This window comes from Syngnathus scovelli, unplaced genomic scaffold, assembly GCF_024217435.2.
Source record: "Syngnathus scovelli strain Florida unplaced genomic scaffold, RoL_Ssco_1.2 HiC_scaffold_78, whole genome shotgun sequence".
Lineage (NCBI taxonomy): Eukaryota > Metazoa > Chordata > Actinopteri > Syngnathiformes > Syngnathidae > Syngnathus > Syngnathus scovelli.
In genome coordinates, this window is record NW_026061661.1 from 23,939 (window position 1) to 35,560 (window position 11,622).

Here is an 11,622-nt window from a genome sequence, read left to right on the forward strand (position 1 = left end):
CTATTGAATTTAATCTATGTATTATATTCTATTGTATTGTATTCTGTTGTATTCTTTTGGATTGTATTCACACTAACCCCACTAAAACTTCAGCCCACAAAAACTCGCCTCTGGCGCCTAGCCTCTGGCACTTAGCCTCTAACACTTAGCCTTTAACATTCAGCCTTTAACACTTAGCCTAGAAGGTGAATAAATAGGGTTAAAGGTTGAGTGAAGGGCCCTCGTTTTAAACTACTTTTTTGAAAAGGAGTGGGAACAAGTAAGACGTATTTAATTTATTTAATGGGAAGTAGTAAGACTTATTAAATTTATTTAATCTACTTTTTGTCACGTGCTGGTGCCACCGGCGACAGGACCACGCCCCCCTGTCAATGGAATCGCCGTCACCTGCCACGGGCTGATGGACAGCACTATATCAGCGCCGCCAGCGCAGACCTGAGTGTCAGTCTGTCCCTTGATGCTGCCTTGCTCATCAGTCCCGAAGCTACGGACCCGCTTGACTACTTGGAACCCCCGCAGAATCGTTTGTCCTCTCCAGCCCGATCGCCGCTCCAGCGCCCGCTGTTCCCATCATACCCTTCTCCAATATAAGTCCGTCGCTACGCACTTGGCTGTACTGTCCGTTCCCTTACAGTACAGACTGACCAACGCTATGCAGCCAGCGAACGACGAGACGGCATTGAGTCGACTGGAGCGAGCCGAGACCGCCGTCAGCAGCCTGTCTGCCGACATCCGGCACCTGATCAAGGTTGGTCAGCAGCAACAGCTACAGCAGCAGGAGATGGCCCAAGCCCTCCAGAGACTGTCGGTGGCTGCGTCCCCGGCTGTCACGGTACCCCCGCACCGCTCGTCTGCCGAGGCCAGGACGCTCGTGGACGTCCCGGAGCCCCGCCTTGGCAACATCGAGAAGTTTAACGGCGATCCCAAGCACGTGAGGGCATTCGTGACGAACTGCCGCATAATGTTCAGCCTCCAGCCAATCACGTTTTCGTCGGAATCAGCCAAGGTCGGGTTCGTCCTAACCCACCTCACGGGCGAGGCGCGGCTGTGGGGCCTGGCCTGTCATCCCGGCGCGGCACGCACGAGGTACGTGGTGGCACAGCGTTTCTGGTGGCCCACCTGGCAAGTGGACACCAGCGATTACGTCAGAGCCTGCTCAATTTGTAACCGCTACAAGACGTCTACTCGTCCTCCGGCCGGGCTGCTTCAACCCTTGCCGGTCCCCCAGCGTCCCTGGTCTCACCTGTCGATCGACTTTGTCACGGGCCTCCCCCCCTCTGAGGGAAACACGGTGGTCCTCACGGTGGTGGACCGTTTTAGCAAAATGACGCATTTCATCCCTCTGCCTAAGCTCCCATCTGCGAAGCAGACGGCGTCCATCATGGTGCGGGAGGTGTTTCGCCACCACGGTCTCCCACAGGACATCGTGTCAGACCGAGGACCTCAATTCGCTTCCACCTTCTGGACGGAGTTCTGCCGACTCCTCGGCGCCACGGCCAGCCTCTCCTCGGGGTTTCACCCTCAGTCCAACGGTCAAGCGGAGCGCCTGAACCAGGAACTGGGCAGGTCTCTCCGATGCATGGCCGCCGGGGACCAGCGCGGGTGGGTCCAACAGCTTCCCTGGGTAGAGTACGCTCACAATTCCCTCCCCAGCTCGGCTACTGGACTTTCGCCTTTCCACTGCGTCTTCGGGTACCAGCCACCCTTGTTCGCCCACCAGGAGCGTGGTGCGGCGTGCCCGTCGGCCCAGGCTTGTGTCCGCCGTTGTCATCGCGCCTGGGCGAGGGCCCGGGTCACTCTTCTCCGCTCTGTTTCAGGCTACGCCCGCCAGGCGAACAAGCACCGGACACCGGCTCCGGAGTACAGAGTGGGGCAGCGTGTGTGGCTCTCGACGCGGGATTTGCCGCTGCGAGCAGGATCCCGCAAACTGGCGCCCCGCTTTGTTGGACCGTTCCCTATTCAGAAGGTGATTGGCCCGGCCGCAGTCCGTCTTCTCCTTCCAGAGTCCATGAAGGTTCACCCCACGTTCCACGTGTCCCGTGTGCGGCCCATCCATGAGAGCGCGTTGGCGCCGGCGCCCGTTCCGCCGCCGCCGCCCCAGCTCGTTGAGGGGGGCCCGGCTTACGCTGTCCGCTCCCTGCTCCGATCGCGGCGGCGCGGTCGTGGTCTCCAATACCTCGTGGACTGGGAGGGTTATGACGACGCGCACCGCTCCTGGGTTCCGAGCCGCTGGATACTCGACCGTTCGCTCATCACGGAGTTACATCGCTGCCATCCGGACCAACCGGGTCCTCGGCGCGGGCGCCCGAGGAGGGACGAGGGGAGGTCTTGCCCGCCGGTACCGGGGTCTTCTGCTCCCGCGTCCGTCGATCCTGCGTCTGGCGAGGTGTCGGACGTTTCGGCGGTGTGCTGACCCCCCCACCTGGTCGCCCGGGGAATTGCCTGCCTTTTTTGTTTTTTTTGTTTTGTTTTTGGTTCCTGGGGACGTCGGGAGCCGTCCCTTGTGGGGGGGGTTCTGTCACGTGCTGGTGCCACCGGCGACAGGACCACGCCCCCCTGTCAATGGAATCGCCGTCACCTGCCACGGGCTCATGGACAGCACTATATCAGCGCCGCCAGCGCAGACCTGAGTGTCAGTCTGTCCCTTGATGCTGCCTTGCTCATCAGTCCCGAAGCTACGGACCCGCTTGACTACTTGGAACCCCCGCAGAATCGTTTGTCCTCTCCAGCCCGATCGCCGCTCCAGCGCCCGCTGTTCCCATCATACCCTTCTCCAATATAAGTCCGTCGCTACGCACTTGGCTGTACTGTCCGTTCCCTTACACTTTTCTTCCCAGGCAAAATTTGATGTGCTGCAATTCCAAATTTCCAAAGTGAATGAAGGAATGAAATCCTTTAAATTATGATTTTGTATAAATACTAGGCATAAACACAAAATCTACGGCACAAAATGGGCAGACTTTACTTGTTTGAAAATGACTGGTTACAAGACAGACTTCTTTAATTTATTCAATGGGAAGAAGACTTATTTAGTTTAATTGATCTATTTTTGTTCCCTGGCAAAATTCGATTTGCTGCAATTCCAAATTTCCAAAGTGAATGAAGGAATGAAGTCGTTTAAATTATGATTTTGTATAAATACTAGGCATAGACACAAAATCCACGGCACAAAATGGGCAGACTTTACTTGTTTGAAGAGGACTGGTTACAAGAAAGACTTTTCTGATTTATTTAATGGGAAGAAGACTTATCTATTTTTGTTCCCTGGCAAAATTGGATTTGCTGAAATTGTATTTTGCCAAATCTTGAATTGAGACCTGATAGGAAGTATTAAACGCTTAGTTAAATCGATACAAGTTGGTAATAAGAGCGAGTAATGTTGGTTGGACCGATGAATGAAGGTTGAAAGCAATTTAAATTATGACTTTGTATAAATACTAGATATTAACAGAACATCTACTGCGCAAAAATGGCAGAGTTTACTTGTTTGAGAAGGAGTGGCTTATTCAAAACTAAGATTTATTTAATCTGTTTGTTCCCAGGCAAAATTGGATGTGATGCAATTCCAAATTTCACCACATGATGGTGCCCAATTTTGACTTCATAGGACATATTAAACACTTAGCTTGTTATTATGTTCAAGGTAATCAGATTTGTTTATTATTCTAATGGCCTTTTCAAAACTATTCTGGATTACTACTTTTGATCTATTCTACATTACTCGGCAACAACATACTCTGTAACAGATTAGGCAGTATAATCACATATGTTAACTTGAGAGTGCCCACACTCAATCTACTTATCGTGATGTGTTAAATCAATTACTGTTAGACATTATTTGTCTGATAATCTACCAAATCTTTGAATTGAAGAATTTGTGATTTAATTAATAGCTTGCTATTATGTTCAGGGTTAGCGGTGTGACGCGGTGCCTCTGTCACCGTGGCGGGGGGTATATGTCGGCATCGGAGCGTCTGCCAACGTCTGAGACCGGCTGGCAGTGTATCGGAGGTGTCGAGTGCGGTGCCGCTGGAGCTCACTCACCAGCTGGTGTTAGGGCCACAGAATGAAGGCCAAGGAGAAGAATAGAAAGAGAAACAGAAACTTCTCCTCCAATTGTTTGATTTGTCTCTTCTGAGCTTCGATGAATTCTTTCAGCTCTTTGTTCCTCTAGGATGGACAAATGGAAAGTGGCCTTCAAAAGCCAGTAAGCGTGCAAGTAGTCAAAGTCAAAGTCAAAGTCAAAGTCAGCTTTATTGTCAATTTCTCCACATGCCAAAGACACACAAAGAAACCGAAATTTCGTTCCCCCCTATCCCACGGTGACAAGACATGGCGCACAACAGACAAACAGTAAACAAGTATAACAAAAGCGTGCTGAATAAATAATGAATAAATAACACAACAATAAATAAATAAATAAATAGGAGGAGCAGAAAAAAAAAAGGAGCAAGTGCGCGTACAGCAGAGCGCAACAGTGCCGCACGCTACGCAGAAGGGGGTAGCGAGTTCAGGGCCCTAACAGCCTGGAGAAAGAAGCTGTTGGCGAGTCTGGTGGTGCGGGAGCGCAGGCTCCTGTACCTCTTCCCAGAGGGCAGAAGGTCAAACAAAGAGTGAGCCGGGTGACTCACATCTCTGGCAATCGAGGTTGCCTTGCGGGCGACATGGGAGGTGTAAATGTCCTTCAGGGAGGGTAGCGAAGCACCAATAATCTTACCAGCCGTATTCACTATGCGCTGCAGGGCCTTCAAGTTCTGTTCAGTGCAGTTACCACCCCAGACAGCGATGCAACTGGTGAGGACGCTCTCAATGGTGCCACGGTAAAATGTAGACAGGACTGCCTGAGGAGCACATGCACGCCTGAGCTTCCGCAGGAAGTACAAGCGGCGCTGAGCTTTCTTTGCCAGTGACGAGGTGTTTTCGGACCAGGAGAGGTCCTCACTGATGTGCACCCCCAGGAACTTGGTGCAGCTCACCCTCTCCACCACAGCACCGTCGATGATCAGCGGCAGGTGTGTTGTGTGACCCTTCCGGAAGTCAACAATCATTTCCTTGGTCTTATTGACGTTCAGCAGGAGGTTGTTGTCCCTGCACCACGTGGTCAGAAGGTCAACTTCCGACCTGTACCGAGTCTCATCGCCCTTCGTGATGAGACCCACCAAAGTCGTGTCGTCAGCAAACTTCACTATGCGGTTGTCGCTGTAGGTCGCAGTGCAGTCATGCGTCAGCAGGGTGAAGAGCAATGGACTGAGCACGCAGCCCTGGGGGGCTCCCGTGCTCAGCGTGATGCTGGCGGAGATTTTGTCGCCAACACGCACCACCTGAGGCCTCTGACAGAGGAAGTCCAGTATCCAGTTGCAGAGGGAGGTACTGAGGCCCAGCTCGTCGAGTTTGCAGATGAGTCGCTGCGGCACAATGGTGTTGAAGGCAGAGCTGAAGTCCACAAACAGCAACCTCACATATGAGTCCTTTCTCTCCAGGTGGGTGAGGGCCGAGTGGAGGGCAGAGCAGATGGCATCCTCAGAGGACCGCTTGGCACGGTACGCAAACTGGAAAGGGTCAATGGTGGGGGGGAGAACGGACTTGATGTGCTCCATGACCAGCCGCTCAAAGCACTTCATGATGATGGGCGTCAGTGCCACAGGGCGGTAGTCATTGAAGCAGGACGGTGCAGGTTTCTTTGGCACAGGAACGATGGTGGCAGCCTTGAAACACGAGGGGACGATGGCCTGCTGCAGGGAAACGTTAAAGATGTCCGTGAAGACACCCGACAGCTCCCCAGCACAGTCCTTCAGCGCTCGACCCGGGATGTTGTCAGGGCCCGCCGCCTTACGGGTGTCAATAGCGGCAAGCGCCCTCCTCACACCGTCGGCAGAGAGGCAGGGTAAGTGCCGGGCTGGCTTTGGGCCCTTACCTGTTGCGCGCTGTGCAGCAGTTCCATTCTCTCTTGGAGGATGCAAGCGTCGCGCTCCCTCAACTCGCACATCAGGGCTCGCTTCCATTGGTCCACGGCGCTCCTAAGCTCTTCTCTCTGATCCGCCGTCAGCACGTCATTCACGCCAGCGTGGCTGGCTTTTTCGCCGTCCGTGGCGGGGCAGTCCCGCTGCGGTAGCGCCTCGTACAACATGGCCTCCAGCTCCAGGATCCTCTGGGCCGCAATCCTCGTCCATCAGTGGTCCGGCGGGAGATTTGAGGGCGGCTTACCTTATGAGCCTGGTCCATAGAACGCTTCCTGAAGTCCAACTCTTCATCCAGGTAGCCCTTCTGGTTACAGAACATATCCTAGCACAGCTCAAGGTCAGAATTGTTGGGGCACATTGCCGGAGTTCCCCTTGGCTGATGTCGCGTGTCTGTCTACCTTCTCACTTTCAATGTCCAACATCTACTGTTGAAGTGCTGACTTGGTCACTTTGATGTATTCTAACCACTGAGGAAAGGCTGCTGTCACATAAGCAGAATGCGAGAGCGTGCGTGGACGTGCGCGTTACCTTCTCGGCTAGGGTGAGAAGGGTCCTGCCGTGAATCACGACCACCTGCTCCTCGTTGGTGAGATTCTGCAAGAGCCCAAAGGCACAGCGTCAACAAGCTTCTTTCAGCGCAAAGCCTTCCAAAAGTCACATTTGAGCCGCCGAGTCTCGTGGAGTGCGAACATAAGGAGTTCGACATACACTTACGGCGTTATCGCCCAGGATGTCCTGCTTCTTCATCAGATCACTGATGACGATGTCCGGGGGAAAGGCGCAAGGAGCAATGTAAGGGGTTCTGGGACCTCAGGTTAAGGTTAGGGTTCCGAGGGACGCCTTACGTACGCTCACGCCCTCGGCCTCGCAGTAGATCTGCAAAGGGCTGAGGCCGTCTGGGAAACGGACTTGCAGAAACTTCAAGACGGGGGAGCGCCACGCCCTCTTCCTGAAAGGCAGAGGCATGCATCCGTCCGTCCGTCCGTCTGTCACATCTCTGGCCTCAACACGCTTGTGCGAGTCTTCCCACCTCCAGCTCCAGGATGCGGAACTCAAGCAGTTCGTTTTGGTCTCGGATATCCTGGATGTGCTCTTTCAGACGCGCTTCTTCCGCCTCCATCCGCATGACCTGAAAAGACAGTCAGACCTCATCTGCGGGGCTTCCCGCAGTGTGACGCCAAGCGACTCCGCCCAGCGCCTTTCTTTCCGTCACCTTTTCGGCCAACTGCTGATTGCTCTGACGCAGCAGCTGCTTCTCCTCCACCCACTTGACATTCTAGAAGAGACAAACGCGTGGACAGCTTTGGAATGTTGTGTCATTTTCATCCACAAATTCTTTGGTTGACTGGAAAATGACATTTGCTTTTCTCCGCATTTTCCCAGCCACGTTCAGGGGGGGGGGGGGGGGTTGGTCCAGTAATGCCAGACGAATGAGTGACTGAAGAATGTAGCTATTTTGTCTGAGAAAAAGGTGTGCTCATTGATGAGCTTACCTGTCCTTGTTGCTTCAGCGCTGACTCCAGATCTGCTACTCTGCTTTGATAGTGACCCATTTCTACCATCAGCTTTTCTCTGGTCTGAAAGGAGGAGGAGGGAGGCTCCTCCTCCTCCTTTCAGACCAGAGAACACCCGAGGCTGGGTGAGAACGGGGAGGCTGCGACCCGGCCGGGGGTTGCGGGAAGGGGCGCCACCTTGATCTCCTTCTCGGCGTCGTAGTCCCCTCCGCTGGTCTGGGCGAGCAGAGCATAGGCTCGTTGCAGCACTTGATATTCTTGCGTCAGCTGGCGGTAGCGAAGCTCCGCCTCCTCATGCACACACCAATGCAACACAGCACTAGTACCAGAATCAGTCAGACCGGCGACAAAGCACCCGCGACGCAAAGATGAGTCCGATTCCAGGCTGAAGAGGAATGTTTGGCGCCAATACGCTGGCAGAAATGGCGGGCTACCTCTTCGGGTTCCGTGTCGGGGGTTCTGTCGGTGTGAAAAGACAAGGACGATCCGTCCAAGTCCACCAACACGTCTTCGTCGTAGCCGTAAAATGTTTCGATGACCTGCGGGCGCGGAAGCAAACATCTCTCTGAACAAACTGAAGCGACACCTCACGATGAATCGACGAGAGGAACGATAGCGAGAAAAAGGCCATTTCATCTTGCGCAACACCAAGCAGCCGCAAACAAACAGACTCACCTTGCAGGACCTCACGCTTTGTTCCTCCTCAGAGATTCTCGACGTCGGTATCGTAGCAGCAAATCTCTCTCCTGTCGACACAAATAATCCGCCTTTGAGATTCTTTGGATGCAAAGGGAACGAACGGCTCCGGCGCAGAAACAAACGCGACTCACAATGACATTTGTGACATGAGCTCCTGTCTCCAGAGCCTGAAAAACACGTCACCGGCGATGATTGGAGGGACGCTCGTCTTTTCCAAAAGTGACAACTACAGGGTGTGTCAGGGTTTTCCAGATTATCTTTATCGTATGATTATGTTGCTTTGACTTTGACTGCGACCTGTAATAAATAATATTATTTATCCCTTATTTATCCCTATCATAAGCGATAGCAACTTCCTACACAAAGTTGTAAAACACCCCTTGCTATGTTTTGACTAGAGGTCAAGGGCTTTCTCCATTCAATCCACGCTTACACCCACCCTGTTTCTCTTAATAAAAATGCTCGTGCAGGAGCCGAGAGTCAGACTTAATTCGTACAACGGATGGACTCTCCACCTGCAGGTGTCCAAAAGAACTTACTTGTCTCCCGTGTGGTTCTTCCAAAATAAGTTGGAGCGAGCGCAACTCTAACAGGGTGCATTTTGCCACTAGCTGCCTACGGACAATGACGTCGCGCTCGCGGCTAATGGTTGACGGGCTGAGCAGCCGGGCGAGTCCGTCGTTTTCAGCGCACAGCGAGTGGCAAAGGCGCTGACAAAACGGGAGCTTTGAGCTGCTGAAAACGGCAAAACAAGTCAAGTGTTCAAACGCGTGCGCACAATGCTCCTGCTTGAAAGGTCGGAATTTAAGGGGCCAATTTTTTGGATGGCGGCTGCCGGCCAAGCTTTGGACGGAAAAGGTTTCCTGGCGACAGCGAGCGAGCGCGTCACAGCCGTACGTGCACCGAGTCGCCTGCCTGAAGACCTTGGACACGTCATCGATGATGTGCCGCTGCTCCACAACTTGAAGGAACTCCATTTCACCGTCCTGCTGGCCGCAACCGCGGTCCAGGTCATTGAGCGAACTAGGCCTTCTCTGTGGAACACAAATGCAGTGGACTCTGTTGGCACGCCGCCGTTGTCCACGTCGACTTACCAAGCTTGCCATCTCCTCGTTCTCCTGGGTGACAAAGCGCACTTTGTTTTCAAGGCGACATAGCACCAGCGAGAGTTCTTCATTCTTCCTGCTCAGGCGTTTGTTTTTGTACAGGAGTGGCAGAAACTGGCTTTCTGTTTCTCTCAGTCGCTTTAGCTGCAAGCATGAAGTGCGGGATGTGAAAGACGCACAACACGCGGGCCAGAACGTATCCATTCCTTTTGCATCGGTTTGAACGGAATCGTGGCATTGGCTCCCAATAAAAGACATCTACCAGGCAACCGACTCGCCGCGCCGCTCAACTAATAAGCAAGCGCAATGGGTGCCTCGCTGGATGGCGCGCATCAAACGTAGCGCAAACCTTCAAGCGTGCCGTCAATAAATTACCAGTTCATCGCGCTCTTCAGAAAGCAGGGCGTTTCGATCCTCCAGTTTCCTGATGACTGCGCTGAGCTCAGCGATTTTCAGATGAAACCGTCGCGTGTCCCGATCCTCCTGAGACTGAAAACGCCCCGCAACACACACACACAACCACTCGTTCGAAGTTCAAAACTGTTTTTGTGCTACCTTCCTCCAGCAACGAACTAAGTCATGCGTACTGCAAGTGTATGATGAGGTGGCTTACGCTGTGAAGAGGATTGCTAGTAGCGGCGTTGACCCCACTTCCAGGGTAGTTTAGGCCCGCCCTTTAGGAATCCCTCAGGGCAGCGATCTGCTGCTCGGCAGCCTGAGTCTGCAGCTGAAGGCGGTGGACGTGGCCGGCCCCAGGGCTTTATCCAAAACACTAACCGCTCTGTCTTTCAGCTTGATCTCATCCATCTGGATGTACAAACGGGGAGCGTTCAGGCAGGCCGGCAAACTCATTTGCCAGAATTGCGACAAAAACAAAGAGAGCGACCGGCCAATTTTTTTCTTGAATCGACTAGAGCACCTTTGCTGTGACAAAAGCGAAGCGAGCAACCGGACATTTTCTTCTTGTGAAATAGAATAGAATGCCTTAGGTGTCATTGCACTGCAGGTATACGACGAAATTGGGAACATAGCCACGCACCGCGCATCTGATCAGTCCTACCAGTCAGCGGATCTCCCTCTCGCAGTCTCTCTTGGTTCGGCTCAGCTCCTCCCGATGCTGGTGATGAGCCGATCGGAGCTCGTCCGCTCGGGACTGCCAGGCCTGCTGGGCCGCTGCCAGGGTTTCTTCCGCGCTCCTGGTGGAGGCGACACCGCTCGGTCTCCCAACACCGCCGCGTCTACTCCACCTCCGCCAGCAAAGCGCCCCCGCTCCTCACCTGAGCAGACATTGCGCCACACCGGGCCGTTGAGACCGCAACGGAGCGCCGCGACGCTTACTGGGGACAAGCTACACAATACGGTAGCGGCCGCATCGGAGCCCGACGTGGCATGCGGATAGTCAGACACGGATTGAGCGGATCACCTTGTCCATGGAGTCGTCCCTCAGGCTGAGGACCAAGGCATTCAGTCGCTGGATCTCTCCATCTTTGATTTTGATCACTCTCATCAGCTCCATTTCATACTGCCGCAGTAATGTCTCCCTGGTAACGGCTAACTCTTTCTGCTTCTCCTCATGGAGTTTGCGTTTGAGTTCCGTCATGGCGGTGGTGGCACGATGGTGCTCCGCCCGCAGGTCCTGACTTCTCTCTCTCTCCAGACAGCTGACCTGACATGACTTAGACTTAGACAAACTTTATTGTCATATTGTCTGCACACGGTGCATACAAAACGAAATTTCGTTGCATACGTCTTACAACAAAGTAGTGATATTGCAGTTGAATAGAAGTAACATATCCTATGAAAATATATTGTCAAACGCACCTCTTTCAATAAGGTGCCCCCGGCTTCCCGGTAACGGGTTTGTCTTAGCCGGGTTCGGAGATTCGTCCGTAATCTAACCACCCGAGTTAAATTAACTCCACCGGAATCAATCTAATTTCTGTACGACGCCAATCCCTCTCAAGAGCCGAGTAACTCAATTCGAGGCAAGACTTCGAAGTGACCGCATCGTATTGATGGCTCCCCGCTAATGTTTGAAGTTCTTATTATGTTACGGATATTTTTAGATGTCTTTGTTAAGACCTCAGGGATTCGTTTGTATAGCGCACCCAAGCACTAGTTTTGCCGAAGTAAATGTTGATATGGGTCCGTTCCACTTGGTCGCTCATGCAGCGAGCCGACCAACTTGTTTATTCGAAAGAGAATCGAATTAATAAAAGTGTGACAATAATAGCATTTAAGAAGAAAATTAATGCACTTTATATTATTAATTCTAACTTCTTATATGTAAATCTAGCAGTTAACTGTCGGAGTGCTTCACCCCACTTGATTGCTTTAAAAAGA

The 11,622-nt window shown here is 52.8% G+C and overlaps 1 long non-coding RNA gene across 1 annotated transcript; it reads right to left on the minus strand.

Moving 5' to 3' along the window:
• Positions 1-6,988: 6,988 nt before the first annotated feature.
• LOC125973165 (uncharacterized) lies at positions 6,989-8,228 on the minus strand. Its single transcript, XR_007483061.2, has 6 exons — positions 8,150-8,228; positions 7,909-8,013; positions 7,652-7,765; positions 7,454-7,515; positions 7,174-7,236; positions 6,989-7,089 (listed from the first exon to the last, which is right to left on the minus strand). It is a non-coding gene; the product is annotated as an uncharacterized lncRNA (long non-coding RNA).
• Between the last annotated feature and the right edge of the window lie 3,394 nt (positions 8,229-11,622).